This window comes from Pinus tabuliformis, chromosome 7 (assembly GCF_031772625.1).
Source record: "Pinus tabuliformis cultivar Carrire ecotype Pingquan chromosome 7, CPIR1, whole genome shotgun sequence".
In the NCBI taxonomy this organism is placed as follows: Eukaryota; Viridiplantae; Streptophyta; class Pinopsida; order Pinales; family Pinaceae; genus Pinus; species Pinus tabuliformis.
In genome coordinates this window covers 120,872,922-120,888,812 of record NC_142293.1, presented here as the reverse complement: position 1 = coordinate 120,888,812, position 15,891 = coordinate 120,872,922, and positions in this window count along the sequence as shown.

Genomic DNA, 15,891 nt, shown 5'->3' with positions numbered 1-15,891 from the left:
TACCCTTTGTGATGTAAATAAATTTCAATGAACATCAAACTATTCCCATAATTTGCATGGATTCTCGCAACATATCGTCGGCAGGTTTTTTTCCTTCAATTTTTGTGATTCCTTCCTTCTGGTCGAGGATGGTTCCGGACCTTCACGTCTTACCTAGCTCAGGTAAGGTCCTGGTTGTGAGCTCTGCTCAGTCAAAGAGAGGGCCTTACTCGCCTGAATAAAGGTAGCTCACATAGAATTTTCAAGACCTTAATTGACCTTGAGTTCTTTTATTTTTGGACAAGAGAAGCCTTTAACAGGGGCCTTTAAGCCTCAAGTGGTTTCTTTTATATCATTTCCGGTGCCCAATAGAAACTGGAGTAAATATGGATCCGTGCTAATTGTAGTCCTCATGTATGTGTGCATGATGAATAAGATCAAGTATCTGCATCTGAAACTTTTACTCATCGGTCATCGGTCAAGTGCTTTCTGTGACTGTATCTAGAAATTGTGTTAAGAATACTTATACATCTAATTAATTATTAGACTAATGACTGAGAGTTTGCCTAAGATTTATCTGCGTCGTTGCGATATAAATAGAAAGTACAATTAGTATCAAATGTACTTAGAGTGTATATATTCTGGCTGGCTTTTTATTTCCAGTATTTCACTTTCTCCAATTCCACCCTTTTTGCTCTTACAAGTTCTCCATTGGTCAACCCTTCGGTACAAATTTTGATATTGAACGCTGACTGAAAGGTCTTGACTCTTACCTGAGCTTAGGCAAGGTTTTGGTCCTGAGCTCTGCCCGGATCTTTCACAGTACTTGCCTAAACAAAGCTAGTCACTCAGTTAAGTCCTTACCTGAGCTACAGGTATTTTTTTCTCCGCCTCATGCATGAACACAGTAGTTGTCTATAGAATTTTATCTAATAAATGAAGCCAAATCAAGCATCTGCCTTTGAACATCTCACACGTGGGTAAGTGCTGCATATGAATCCTGTGCAGTATGACATTCTAGGAAATTATGTTCGGGGTCTTTATGCATATAAGTATTCTAATAATTTTAGTTCTCCTAAAACCCAGGTTTATATAACCAAAAATTAAATTGGGCATTAAACTATCCTTCTTGTTGGGTTCCTGCAAACGTTTATCGGCAGGATTAAGTTTTGTGTGCTTTCAGCCTTCAGGAGACTTAGGTTCTATTATTTTTCTTCATGCATGTGCACCGTAGTTGGCTATATATTTTTGTCAAACAAATAATTTATGTGAATTTAGTATCCATGTCCTCAGTAGGGCTACATGTTAAGGATTTTTATGCAGACTATTAGGACTAATGACTTAAAGTTTTGCCTAAAAGTTAAAATCCGTTGTGACAAAAATAGAGATTTCAGTGAAAAGCAATCTATCCTTACAATGAATGGAATCTTGCAACAATGTACAGGCAACATTATATTTTGTGCTTCCAGGTTTTGCTTTCAGGTAAGATCCTTTATGGTCAACCTTTTGTTAGAAGAATTGGTCATAACTGAAAGGTCAAACCTCAGATAAGGTTTTGGTTGCGAGCTCTGCTCAGACCTTTCAGGACCTTTACCTACCTGAACAGAGGTAGCTCACTTAGGTGAAATCTTTCAGGACCTTACGTGAACTCCATTTCTATTATCTTTTTTCTTCATGCACGTGCGCAGTAATTTTATATAAAATTTTATTAAAAGAAGAAGATTAAGTATCCGCATTTTAATCTTTGGCACTTGGGTCTAATTGTTCACATGATTCCTTTGTGGTATGATTTATCACTTCACATTGTTTAGGATTTGATAGTTTACGTGAAAGGTCATGCAACATTATTGATCTGATTTTTATTTGATTATAATGTTGGATTATACTATTTTGAACTTAGAAATCTTACAGGTTCCTGTTGAAATCCTTCATTCTTTTCCACAAAGGCTTCCCATGCCATGCTTGAGAACTTGTGGATTGATTTTTATAAAGAGTGAATTCCGTAACATGTTGTTCAAGAAAGTTGAATCTCTTTAGGAGTCTGCCTATAAGTAGGTATGTCTGGACTCTGTATTATGTAATCACATTGAATAGAGAGATGGGTTAAAAAATAGAGGGGTAAATTGATTGTGTTTGATTGTTCTACAACAACATGGGATAATGATGAGACAATGACGGATGCTTTTAAGTAGTGAAGCACGACCCTTATAACATGGGACAAAGATTGATGCTTTTAACTTTGAAGTCCTTGATATCTAGTTAGAGTTGTAAAATTTTGGTAACAGATTGACATCCCACACAAGTGTAGAATCCATGAGAGGCATCTTTAAAAATCCACAGTATAATGTGAACTTAGAAAAGTCGTCCACAAAGTTTGCTCAAAGGCTTTGCCTTCTATAGCATCCCTGTTAGTCAATGTAGAGGGAACAATAGATGGCATATGTATATCCACAAGGGATAGTAAAATAAATATAAAATCAACATGAAGGGGATATTTAAGAATGCAATCACAGACGATAAATATTAGTTTTTTCGTTCTGGTGCCTAAGTTTAAATAACTCTTTAATGTTAATACATAATTGATATCAATATATAACTAACTGCTGTTGGACTCTTATGTCCATTGAGTAGATAACCAGAAGATCATGTACCATAAACTTGACAACTACTTGTACAAATAGCACGTAGTAGATTACTAACGGTGGTATCAACGTAAAAGGAAAAGGGAACACCATAAACAAAACAACTAGCTGTACAAATAGCACCTAGTAGATTACAACGGTGGTATCAACATAAAATGAAACACAATATCACAATTGGAGTTCAAAGTCAAGCCCGTCAACGGTGGCATAGACATAAAAGGAAAAGGGAACGGTGGCATAGACATAAAAGGAAAAGGGAATGCTTATCACAATATCAAAATCGGAGTTCAAATCGAAGCCCTTCGTGAACCCAAATTAGTTGAAGGTCATTTACCTATCAAATTCCTCAACTTTTCTATCTGCATCTAAGTCACCTAACATGCTGATATGTGACATGGAGACACGAAAATACGAGTGTTTGACACGTGACACAGAAACTCCTCCGAACATGACACAGAGGACATGATATATATATACATGTTTGGACATGATATATATATATATATATGTGTGTGTGTGTGTGTGTGTATATACATGTTCGGAGGGGTTTCTGTGTAACGTGTCATATAGTCTTCTATTTGTTGGAAGTGGTACAGCAACAACTTCAGATGTTAAAAGAAACATCAATTTAACAAGTAACAAGTACTAATTATAAACTTGTATCATTGATGAATCATGATTGTTCACATAATGTGTGATTGAACTTGTATCATGATGAAAAATGTGTAGTATGATGTATATATTAATTTTTTAATATATGATATTACACATTTTTTTATCATGATACAAGTTCAATCACACATTATGTATACAATCATGATTCATCAATGCTACAAGTTTATAATTAGTACTTGTTATTTGTTAAATTGACGTTTCTTTTAACATTTGAAGTGGTTGTTGCACCACTTCCAACAAATGGAAGACTAGCAGACTCTAATGAAATTGAAAGAGGGGGGGCATTACCAATTAGGACATTCCTCCCCTTCTTTTGCCCCTTCCCTGATGCCCTTGATTGAACCATGACTGATGTGAAAATAAAGAAAAATGTATTGTTGTAAGGCTATGCATGTAAACAAAATAGTCAGGCAAATGGTTGTGGCAAAACTATAAAAAAGTCGAAGAGAAATCCACATACTTGTACCTTGTATCACCTCTGAAAGACGTCTATTGAATCACCTCCAAAAGACATCTATCTCCTTTGCCGATCAATCACACAGTCCTACAACATCCAAATAATAAAGCAAAATGATCAAATGTGGCCCAAATTCAGAATTTACCTAGTGTGTGGACCACTTTTTGTGGTCACAGCTGTGGGCTCACTTATTGGAATGAGCTTCTGTGGCGATTTTAGTTAAGATAAAGAAAAGCTTTCCGAAAATCAGTACACGATTTTGACACATGTCCGACATGAGTTTGACTCGTGTTCTATAGATTTTTTTTCTACAAAACCTCACTTTGATACCATGTAGAAATTTTCCACCTGTAGATCACCTGATAATGCAATGTACTAAAGCAAAACACTTGATCTACTTCTACAACCAATTTAGCGGAAGCTTAATCGAGCATGAAAAACATCAATAAGAACACATATAACTGATAAGAAGGCATCAATCACGCATAACACAGAAATATAATTCGGGGAAAGCCTCAGCCTAAAACCCCACTCTTTGTATTATCATACATAGGATTTATACATTACCAAGTGTAACATTGATTTCTCACACTGATCTCACACCCTGTAAAACTACACAATTCTCAAGGAACCTTAATTCTTTTGCTTGGATGATTTTCCTTTATAGGAAAAATCCATCCAACTGATAGTACACTGTCCCTCCTCTGATCTCAACTGAGTCTTTATCTGAACTGACATGCATGAGTTATTTATGAGAGAATATTCAATTATCTGAAGTGCAGCAGTTACATGCATGCAAGCATTAACTAACTGAACTCACATTAATTTAAACAAACTGTTTAAATCAATTATAACTGGATTTGATTTAGTTAACTAAGCCAACTAATTACAACTCAAATTAGAACTCATCCTTATCTCTTTAACTGATGGATAAATTCCTCAATTAATATATAAACTGTTGCATGTCCTCACATAGACTTCATGTTTGATTTTTCACAACTAATTAACTCATGGAGAATTAATTAATTTATTTTCAAATTGCTGTTGATATCAAATTCGAATTTTACTTCCTATTTTTAGTCCAGGGACTGACTAAAATAGGAATCCATCCTGAACCGCTAAAAATAGAATGATATTTTTATCTCTTCCATTTTTCATTCCCTGTTGCCTAATCTAGCACTGGTACCCAAACTGCTATTTTTAGCATTTCTTGTTGCCATTTTCAACACTCTCTCTCAACAAGAAAGGCTTCCTCTCGAACCCGATCATGTACCTCTGGAATGTTCTGCATGTAACACATCTACCAAGTGCGGTTACTCTAGCAACTCTCAGAACAAAAAAACTCCCAACTGACCTTTTTGTTGGGCTAGAAACATATTTTGATGCTGAAACTCTATCTGTTGTTGACAAGTGATCCCTCTCTGACCTCTAAGCTGTTGCAACACTATGCATCTCGCACCGATGCACACCTCTCTGTGCCAACCTGCACTGGTGCAACACTCCTGTGCCTCTCATATCGTTGCAGCCTACCAGCTCTACACAGTCCTGGAACTCCTGCACTGTAGCTCTCTCTGTCGCTCCATCCGCATCTGTCTCTATCCAATTAGTCAGTCCTGCTACTCCTCATCGGGGCTCCTGTAGCAAAGTCGAATCAAAGAGGTTGGGTACCTTAAGGATCCTGCCCCTATTCCAGCCTTCTTGGGACTGTCACTCCACATCGCCCCATCTCCTACCTGGAGGTATGGATGTATGTGATCCCTCTGCCCACTTGGCTCGAAATTTCCTCCTACTGGAGGTCTCTGCATGAGTAGATGTCTCTACTCGATCTCCTCTCAGCTTCTCTAGTTGTGGCTGCTTCACAACCTCCTGAAGCTGCTTCACCAATTGTGGCTCCTCCACAATTGTCTGAGACTTATTCTAACACTGCATGTTGAGAGGTAATTTACTCTTCCTCTCAACCACCAAGTATCTAACCTTTCCCTTGCTCCTCAAGGCTTTGCATGCATCTTGTACCTCAAGTGTATACAGGTTCTTGGCTAGCACACCAATCTGTTTCCACTTTTCCCGTCGTCACGATATTTTCTAGAAAAAGAGTTGATTTTAAATCAGCAATATCTCTCTCATCCAAACTTTGATTCAGCCAATTTATTTTTTTTGAATTTGGGTCTTTTTCCGCAAGGAATCCAAATCTTCTATTTGTTTTTGAAAATTTTGTACATAAATTTTCAGATTTTCTCTGCAAACTCTCAGCTCAAAACTCAAAACTTTGAAATCTCCCTTCAGTATACAGTTCTCTCTATTGATCATCTTTGCTCTGATACCATGTAGGATTTTTTTCTACAAAACCTCGCTCTAATACCATGTAGAAATTTCCCACCTGTAGATCACCTGGTAATGCAATGTATTAAAGCAAAACAATTTATCTACTTCTACAACCAATTTAGCGGAAGCTTAATCGAACATGAGCAACATCAATAAGAACACATATAACTGATAAGAAGGAATCAATCACACATAACACAGAAATATAATTCGAGGAAAGCCTTAGCCTAAAACCCCACTCTCTGTATTATCATACATAGGATTTATACAGAGCCTTAGCTCTCATACAACTAGCCAACTCTCAGTACAATCCTCACAAATGAAGGTGGAAATACATCAAGATTACACAAAGCCTTAGCTCTCACAGCTAGCCAGCTCTCAGTGCAATCCTCTTGAATGCTCACATGCAATCAAGACTTCTCCTAAGCCTTCTCCTTTGCCCTCTAAGCCTCCTATTTCCTTGCGCAGTTTTTCCTGGGTGATCCTCCTGTTACCAAGTGTAACACTGATCTCTCACATTGATCTCACACCCTGTAAAACTGCACAATCCTCAAGGAACCTTAATCCTTATGCTTGGATGATTTTCCTTTATAGGAAAAATCCATCCAACTAATAGTACATTGTCCCTCCTCTGATCTCAACTGGGTCTTTCTCTAAACTGACATGCATGAGTTATTTATGAGAGAATATTCAGTTATCTAAAGTGCAACAGTTACATGTATGCAAGCATTAACTAACTGAACTCACATTAATTTAAACAAACTGTTTAAATCAATTATAACTGGACTTGACTCAGTTAACTGAGCCAACTAATTACAACTCAAATTAGAACTCATCCTTATCTCTTTAACTGATGGATAAATTCCTCAATTAATAGATAAACTGTTGCATGTCTTCATATAGACTTCATGTTTGATTTTTCACAACTAATTAACTCATGGAGAATTAATAAATATATTTTCAAATCGCTGTTGATATCAAATTCGAATTTTACTTCCTATTTTTAGTGCAGGGACTGACTAAAATAGGAAGCTATCATGAACTGCTAAAAATAGAATGCTATTTTTAGCACTTCCATTTTTCATTCCTTGTTGCCCAATCCAGTACTGGTACCCAAACTGTTATTTTTAGCAGTGCTATTTTTAACACTTCTATTTTTAGCATTTCTTGTTGCCATTTTCAACATGTTCCTCATCTCAGACACAAGTCAAACTTGTGTTGAGCATGTATCAGGCTTGAATTATGTTAGACACAACAGATTCATGACATGTGGGGGGGGACATGTCAGGTAACTTAGGTCTGCATTTATGAACTTTGCATTTAGTATATTGAAACTTTCGCCCCCAAAACCTAACAAGCAAAAGTAGAATTTGATGAGCAATTGTCGAAAGCCAGCGAACAATTTTCACAATCCTCAAGAACATATTGAGAAAACTAAATAATTCTAAAATAGCCGTTGGCCAAATGAAAATATTAGAGAAACAATACCATTAACATAAACATTGTAGAAACAACTTTCGACTTTGGTCTAGTATATTAAGAAAATCATATGCGGTGACACTTTAAATCTTCTAGTACCATGGTACTTTGCTTCCAAACAAATGATTGAAAACCCATTAAGCCATTGATTGATCTCTGCACAACATCACTTTGTGGTTCCATCAAGTTTAGGAAATGCTCAAAACCTATTGTATATGTTTTATAATAGGAATCAATAAAACCAACAATATCTATCCAGGGACAAGAGTAGAATATTGAGTATTAATATGGAATGATATCTCACCATAGAGACATGCAATTGTAACAATAGCTTATAAAACATCACAAAAATGACAATCACAAGCCATGGGTGCTAACAAGGCATAATATGATCAACAATGTTAGCATCAACTTGTAACACATCACATAATAATAATCCCAAGCCATGGGCCCACAAGGCATGACACTATAAAACATACTCTGCTTGATGTAACAACCTTTGCAACAAGAGTGCATGAAGTGAATTTGAAACATGTCTATGTGATGATAGCAACTCATGCACACATGCTTTCCCTTGAAGCAAAACAACATTTCCTTTACATGACAAACAACAACCCCTATGCCCAAAGATGACACACATTGCATAAAGATGAGAACATGAGCAACTCTTAAGATCAAGGAGGGGAAGCTTGAGATCATCAGCGTACTAACAAGTGACCAAGGACAATCCAAGGTAGGCTCCAAAATTTGCATGCAAGACAAAATTTTGGAGGGTGGTTGTAGCCGCTACAACATTGGTGACACACTGGTAGAACTCCAGCTCTCTGTATGGACCTTGTTTCTTGAAAAATGAGTCTAACCCTTCCGGAAGTATTGTTTGATTCCTTGATTGTGATGGCTTCTGCATTAGCTTGTGTGAAAGATGTAGTCCCTGCCATTCTCTTGATTGATCAGCACACATTTCAAGCCAAGTCGACCTAGTTGTTTCGATTGGGGATGAGGGGTATATTGGTGCATAAGTAATATGACTGTCATAGTTTAAGTTTCATCTCTGGTGTTGCTCCGATGCGTACCCATTCCAAATTTCACCCTGATAAGGTAATCCACAGCAGCCAATACATCTTGTGGTAATGAAAAAATCTCGTTCTCAGGTATATCAAGGTTCAGTTTTTGGTTCAGATTTCGTCGACCAATCTTTCCCAATTCACATCTTTGTCGGAAAATTTTTTCTTGCAATTCTTTACATAGAGACTCGGAAAATACCAAATCGCCACTTATACAGTAGAGTTTTTTTATAAAACTCCAGAATGGCTTTTTCCCTCGACCATAGATATTCCTTCCGCTCCCACCTCTCCTTCTTCTTCAATAAAAATAAAAATCTTTCGGGATAGCGAGTATTGTTTAGAATCTCTTCGAGATTTAAACCCATAGCTGATAATAGAACTGGAATAGATATTTTTTGTTTTCTGCTTACACGAGTCCATATCCTTTCTCCCACATCGATCTCTAATTTTGATCTTCTTCCGCAATCTGAAATCAGAGTGCCAGTATATATATAATTAATTCTATTATGGTCTAATTCCGAACGGTAATAAATACCAGGACTTATTAATATTTGATTAACTACGACTCTGTAAATCCCATTTACTACAAATGTTCCATGGGAATTCATTAAAGGAATATTTCCGAGAAATACAGTTTGTTTCTGTATCTTCCTACTATCCTCCGAATCGATCTTGCTGGTACATATAATTCAGAGTAATATGTAAGGGACTGATATACATCATCTCTCTCTTTGATGAAAGGTTCTGCTAATTCATATTCATTACCAAAAAGCCTGAATTCAATTTCTTTATCTATATCCTCAATTTTTGGAAAATTATGAAGTTCTTCCATCAAGCCCTGATCGATAAAACGACAAAATCCTTCAAATTGTATCTTACCAAATTTAGGGATTGTAAACGCTCCCTCATTTTCATCTAATCGCATTGGAAGTTTCCCATCTGTAGAAAAATCTATTAAATTATTCCCGATTGATCTATATGGATCAATCCGACAAAAAATATTCGGATGTATATTCAGTCTTCACTATATCCCATGAAATTCTACCTGTATCTCATCTTGAGTGCAGGATTTGATTTGATAGTGGTAAGATTTTGTATAAGTTTTTTCTTGATATTGGGTAAAATAAAACTTACGCTCAGTGAAGGTGAGTTCTGGAGATAGAACAATTCCTTCTGTCGTGTATCCCCGGTCAATGCACCTTTAGATGCTTTCATCTCCTGGGGATTTTAGTACCGAGTGAAAGGTTACACCTATGCAATAGGCCTTGCTGTTGAACCTATTTGATAGGCACGCATGAGGGGAGAAAGCACTACGTATGGAAATCGACAACACAAAAGCTTCGTTATAGCCCATATGCATTACCCTTTTCTGAAGGGTAGTGAGAATGGTTGGGACAACAAACATCCATCTCGTTTGTACTTCGGATACCCTTATAATGGAACCATCGGAGATTGTTGAAGTGATTAATCCCCGGAGAATACAGGGCGTTAAGAACAAAGAAATTGTTATAGGTTCCATTCCTAGTAATAAGATCCTTGGTATTTGGAAAAGAATCTTTGCAAGAAGGATGGCTAGAGATTCATTGGAAATACACTAGCCCCTGTTAATTCATAATATTGGTTCAGAATCTTTTTTTTTTCAATTCCACGGATTACTCCCCATATTACCTACTGTAAAGAAAGGAGGAGCCGTATGAGGTGGGAATCTCATGTACGGTTTTGAACAGAGATGTTTTTATGTCAGCAACAGAAGCCCAAGCTTATGACATTGTTGATGTCATAGCAGAAGGTTGACCTCATAGCGGAAGATCCTCTTTTTAATTTATTTTTATAATGAACTGTAAACTGTGATCTCTTTGTTCCTTTTCAAAAAAAAGGGGGGGGGGGGAAGTGATTCATTTCATAATCACCTGATATGGTATGGTTAGGATCAATCCGAACCAGTTGATTCCGCATACAATACAGCTAGAATGCCCACTATTCAACAACTTATTAGAAATGCAAGACAGCCAATAGAGAATAGAAAAAAATATCCTGCTCTTCGAGGATGTCCTCAGCGTAGAGGAGTATGTGCTAGGGTGTATGTGCGACTCGTTTGGATCAGAAACTTAAACAGACTGGGAAATTCTTACAATGGAATAACAAGAATTTTCCCGCTGTAATCAAGTAAAGATCCATCATCTAACCTTACCAGGGATGAAATTTATGGTTTCCATTGGTGCAAATCCAATCACCTTGATGTGGGATGAAAAGAAATTCCTCATTGGTAGCAAATGATCATCAATCCATTGAGCGGGGAAATCATGCAAATTGAAGAAGCATAAAGTTTATGCTCATATTGCCGTGAGAACGGAACAACAGGGTCAGCTACCTGGCCAACCCCAGAATTACATGTCGTTACTGTATTAATAGATCTTGTAATGAGAGTATTTATTACTTAATGATTCAAGAGTAGAGCTGGAGATGGTAAACCGTACAAGTTACCGATAACATACTCATCTCATATTTCGGAAATGAATAAAAGGCTCCGGCGTATAGAGAGGACCTTACCGTTGGAGAAAGAACCATAGAAACGATGAAACCCATGATTTTTTCTCATTCTCGGTACAAGGTCCCAGTCCTTGCCTACTAGGAAGATGCCTATCCAAAGGGAATTATGGTTGGGAAGGTTGCAGTAGCAAAAGCCATTGGAACTTTTATTTTCTAAATAAGAAGAACCAGTGTTATTCTCAATGGACCAAACAAAACAAATGACTAACCGAGAAAAATATTAGTGATTCATGAGAGTAAACTTCAATGACCAGAGTGAAACGTGGATATATAGCTCGAAAACGTCGGAAAAAAATTCTTGCATTTGTATCAGGCTCTCAAGGGGCCCATTCGAAATTTTTTCGAACTGCTAACCAACGGAAAGCTAGAGCCTTAGTTTCCGCCCACCGAGATAGAGGTAAACGCAAGAGAGATCTTCGTCGTTTGTGGATTACTCGGATCAATGCAGCAGCTCGTGCCAATGGGGTTTCTTATAATAGATTCATCCAATATTTGTACAAGAGGCAGTTGCTTCCAAATCGTAAAACACTTGCACAAATAGCTGTATTAGATAGTAATTGCTTTTTTGGACTAATATTTGGGGTAGTAGTAAAAGATTGGGCCGAGTCCGATTGGTAGAATGAAAGTCACTGGATTACAAGCGATCAATCACATCAAATTCAAATTTGATCTCCTTCCATACTTCACAAGCAGCAGCTAGTTCAGGACTCCATTTACAAGCTTCACGGATCACTTCATTACCTTCACGAGCAAGATCACGTCCTTCATTACGAGCTTGTACACAAGCTTCTAGAGCAACCCGATTAGCTACTGCACCAGGTGCATTTCCCCAAGGATGTCCCAAAGTTCCCCCACCAAACTGTAGTACGGAATCATCCCCAAAGATCTCGGTCAGAGCAGGCATATGCCAAACGTGAATACCTCCTGAAGCTATGGGCATAACACCTGGCATAGATACCCAATCTTGAGTGAAGTAAATACCACGACTTCGATCTTTTTCGATAAAATCATCACGCAGTAGATCAAAAAACCCTAAAGTTACGTCTCGTTCCCCTTCAAGTTTACCTACTATAGTACCGGCGTGAATATGATCTCCACCGGACATACGCAATGCTTTAGCCAGTACCCGGAAATGCATACCATGATTTCTTTGTATACGGGAAAGAAATTTTACTCCTGCAACTGCTAGTATAGTAGATCGTCACGTACTAGCATGTGGATCTCGAAAAAGAGTTGTGGATCATATTATTCGAAAAGATAAGGAGGAAGGTCCCAATCTGATAATATTAACACCTACATGTACCTCTAGTATCTTGCAAGAGGATTTAAAAAACTTTGTGGATAGAGCATCCATAATCTCCGATTGCAACGTCATTTTTGCGAATGTGGATCATTATCAAGTGAATGAAATTCAGGCAGTGGATAAAAATTTGGAACAGGTAGTTCGATATTATTTGGAGAAATCCCATACATTGGATCAATTCGTAACAGATGCACCTTCTGTAAATATAATTGAGATTCTTACTCTGGGTTTTCATAATCAACATGATTGTCGTGAGTTGAGACGTTTATTAAAAGATCTGGACATCAGAATTAATCAAATAATTCCTGAAGGAGCATCTGTAGAGGATCCGAAAAATTTACCGAAAGCTCGGTTCAATTTAATTCCTTATCGTGAAGTGGGCTTAATGACAACGATGTATTTGAATAAGGAATTTGGAATGCCTTATGTATCTACAACTCCTATGGGAGTAGATAAGGGATTTATACACTCACAATGAGTCCTAAATACTCGAGTACAGATGTGTAAGATAAATAGTGTACTGACCAGGTTTATTAATTCCATGAGTCAGGAGAGCGATTGGTTGCCAGGATAAAAGATTTTTGTTCTTCCTCATGACGAATGAGATCCTTGGGTAGTAAATCTATAGAAGATAGAATATTGATATCCGGATATATCTCTTTTTTCCTATCTTGTTCCGACTAGATCGCACCATGTATTTTCTCAGAAATGAAGAGGTTATTCTCATGAACGAGGGCCATAGCTGAGGGTTGAAAATGGATGAGTTCCATAGATGCGGAAAGGAAGATAGCTTTTGGCAACAATGCTTTTTATATCCACTCTTTTTTCAGGAAGATCTTTACGCAATTTCTCATGATCATTATTTGGATGTATCAATTTCCTCCAGACTGATGGAACATTTAAGTTCCAATGATCAATTAAGTTTCCTAACTGTAAAACGTTTGATTGGTCAAATACGTCAACAAAATCATTCAATTGTTTTATTCGTGAATTGCGATCCAAATCCATTAGCTGATCGCAAGAAGAGTTTCTATTCTGAATCGGTACTAGAAGCACTTACATTGGTCTTGGAAGTTCCGTTCTCTATATGGTCAAAATCTTCTGTGGAAGGGATGAATGAATGTAAGAGTTTCCGGTCAATCCATTCAATATTTCCCTTCTTAGAGGATAAATTCCCGCATTCAAATTCTATATTAGATGCACGAATACCCTATTCTATTCATCCGGAAATTTTGGTTCGAACCTTTCGTCGCTGGATCCGAGATGCTCCCTCCTTGCACCCATTACGATCTGTTCTCTATGACTATAGAAATAGTCCAGAGAATTTACAAAGATCAATTATTGTCGTCCCAAGAGTAAATATGAGATTCTTCCTGTTCGTGTTGAATTATTATGTCTGTGAATGCGAATCCATTTTATTTTCTCGTCTCAAACGATCCTCTCATTCACGATCGTTGTCTCATGGATCTTTCCCTCAGCGAACTCATTTTCATCGAAAGATAAAACATATTATCATTTTTTCTCGTCGAAATTCACTGAAAAATATCTGGTTGTTGAAGGATCCTAAAAGTCACTATGTTAGATATGGCGAAAGACCTATTATAGCTATAAAGGGTGCTGATCTCCTAGTTAAAAAATGTAGATATTATCTTCTAATTTTTCGGCAATTTTATTTCCATCTTTGGTCCGAACCGTATAGGGTCTGTTCTCATCAATTATCCAAGAATTGTTCTTCTTCTCCAGGTTATTTTTTGAGGGTTCGAATGAACCCTCTTTTGGTCAGAACCAAAACGCTAGATGAGTTATTCATCCCCGTTCTTATTACCAATGAAATGGATCCAATAGTTCTGATTGTACCAATAATTGGATTATTGGCTACATAAAAATTTTGTGACATATCAGGGAAGCCAATTAGTAAATTGTCTTAGACCAGTCTAACAGATGATGATATCCTCGATTGATTCGATCAAATTTGGAGAAATATTTTTCATTACTACAGTGGATCCTTTGATCGAGATGGTTTATATCGTATAAAGTATATACTTTCATTATCATGTGCTAAAACTTTAGCCTGTAAACATAAAAGTACAATATGTGTAGTTCGGAAGGAATTAGGTCCAGAACTCTTTAAAAAATCATTTTCAAAAGAACGAGAATTTGATTCTCTGCCTTTTTCATCAAAAGCGGCGGCCCGTTCGCAGAGAGAACGAATTTGGCATTCAGATATTCCCCAGATAAATCCCCTAGCTAATTCCTGGCAAAAATACAGGATCTGAAAATAGAAAACTTATTTGACCAATGAAATGCTCTTTGAGTAATTGCCTCTTTTCAGAATCAATTTTATTTTTCTATCCGAGAACTAATAGGAAATAGATACATTACATGGGGAAAGTCGTGTGCAATGAGAATTGCAAGCATGGTTTGGGGAGAGATTTCTCGCTCTTACTGATACTGAAGAGCAGATCATCCACTCCATCCGACGAGCTCTGGGTTCGAGTCCCGGGAAACCCGGATCAAATTTCTGATAGGTACCTCTGTGCACTTATTCTGGTTCTGGATCTAATCAATTTTTTTTAATATTTGTTTCTATTCACAGGGAACGAACTATCGCACTACGGGTTCTCCAGAAAGGTGATAAATAATTGATATTCCACTCATATAAATTTATTAATAATTTGGTTCCAGAATTGCGTTGCACTCAAATCCTACTACTAGGATTGAGTGGATACAATCTGCTCATGGTAAGACGTTATATGGTTTCGATATGCTCCTATCTTCAGCAAGTGGTCCAGCATTCGATGCAAGTAAGAGAATATGGTTACCCGGTTGGTTAAATGCTATTAATGATAATAATAATTCATTGTTCTCAACAATTGGTCCTGGAGACTTTTTGGTTCATCATGTTATTGCTCTAGGTTTGCATACAACTACATTGATCCTAGTTAAAGGTGCTTTGGATGCGCGTGGTTCCAGGTTAATGCCAGATAAAAAAGATTTTGGTTATAGTTTTCCTTGCGATGGTCCGGGACGGGGTGGTACTTGCGATATCTCGGCCTGGGATGCTTTTTATTTAGCAGTTTTCTGGATGTTGAATACTATTGGATGGGTTACTTTCTATTGGCATTGGAAGCATATAACATTATGGCAGGGTAATGTAGCACAATTTAATGAGTCTTCCACTTATTTAATGGGATGGTCAAGAGATTATCTATGGTTAAATTCTTCACAACTTATTAATGGATACAATCCTTTTGGTATGAACAGTTTATTTGTTTGGGCGTGGATGTTCTTATTCGGGCATCTTGTTTGGGCTACTGGATTTATGTTCCTTATTTCCTGGCGTGGATATTGGCAAGAACTGATCGAAACTCTTGCATGGGCCCATGAACGCAGGCCTTTAGCTAATTTAGTTCGATGGAG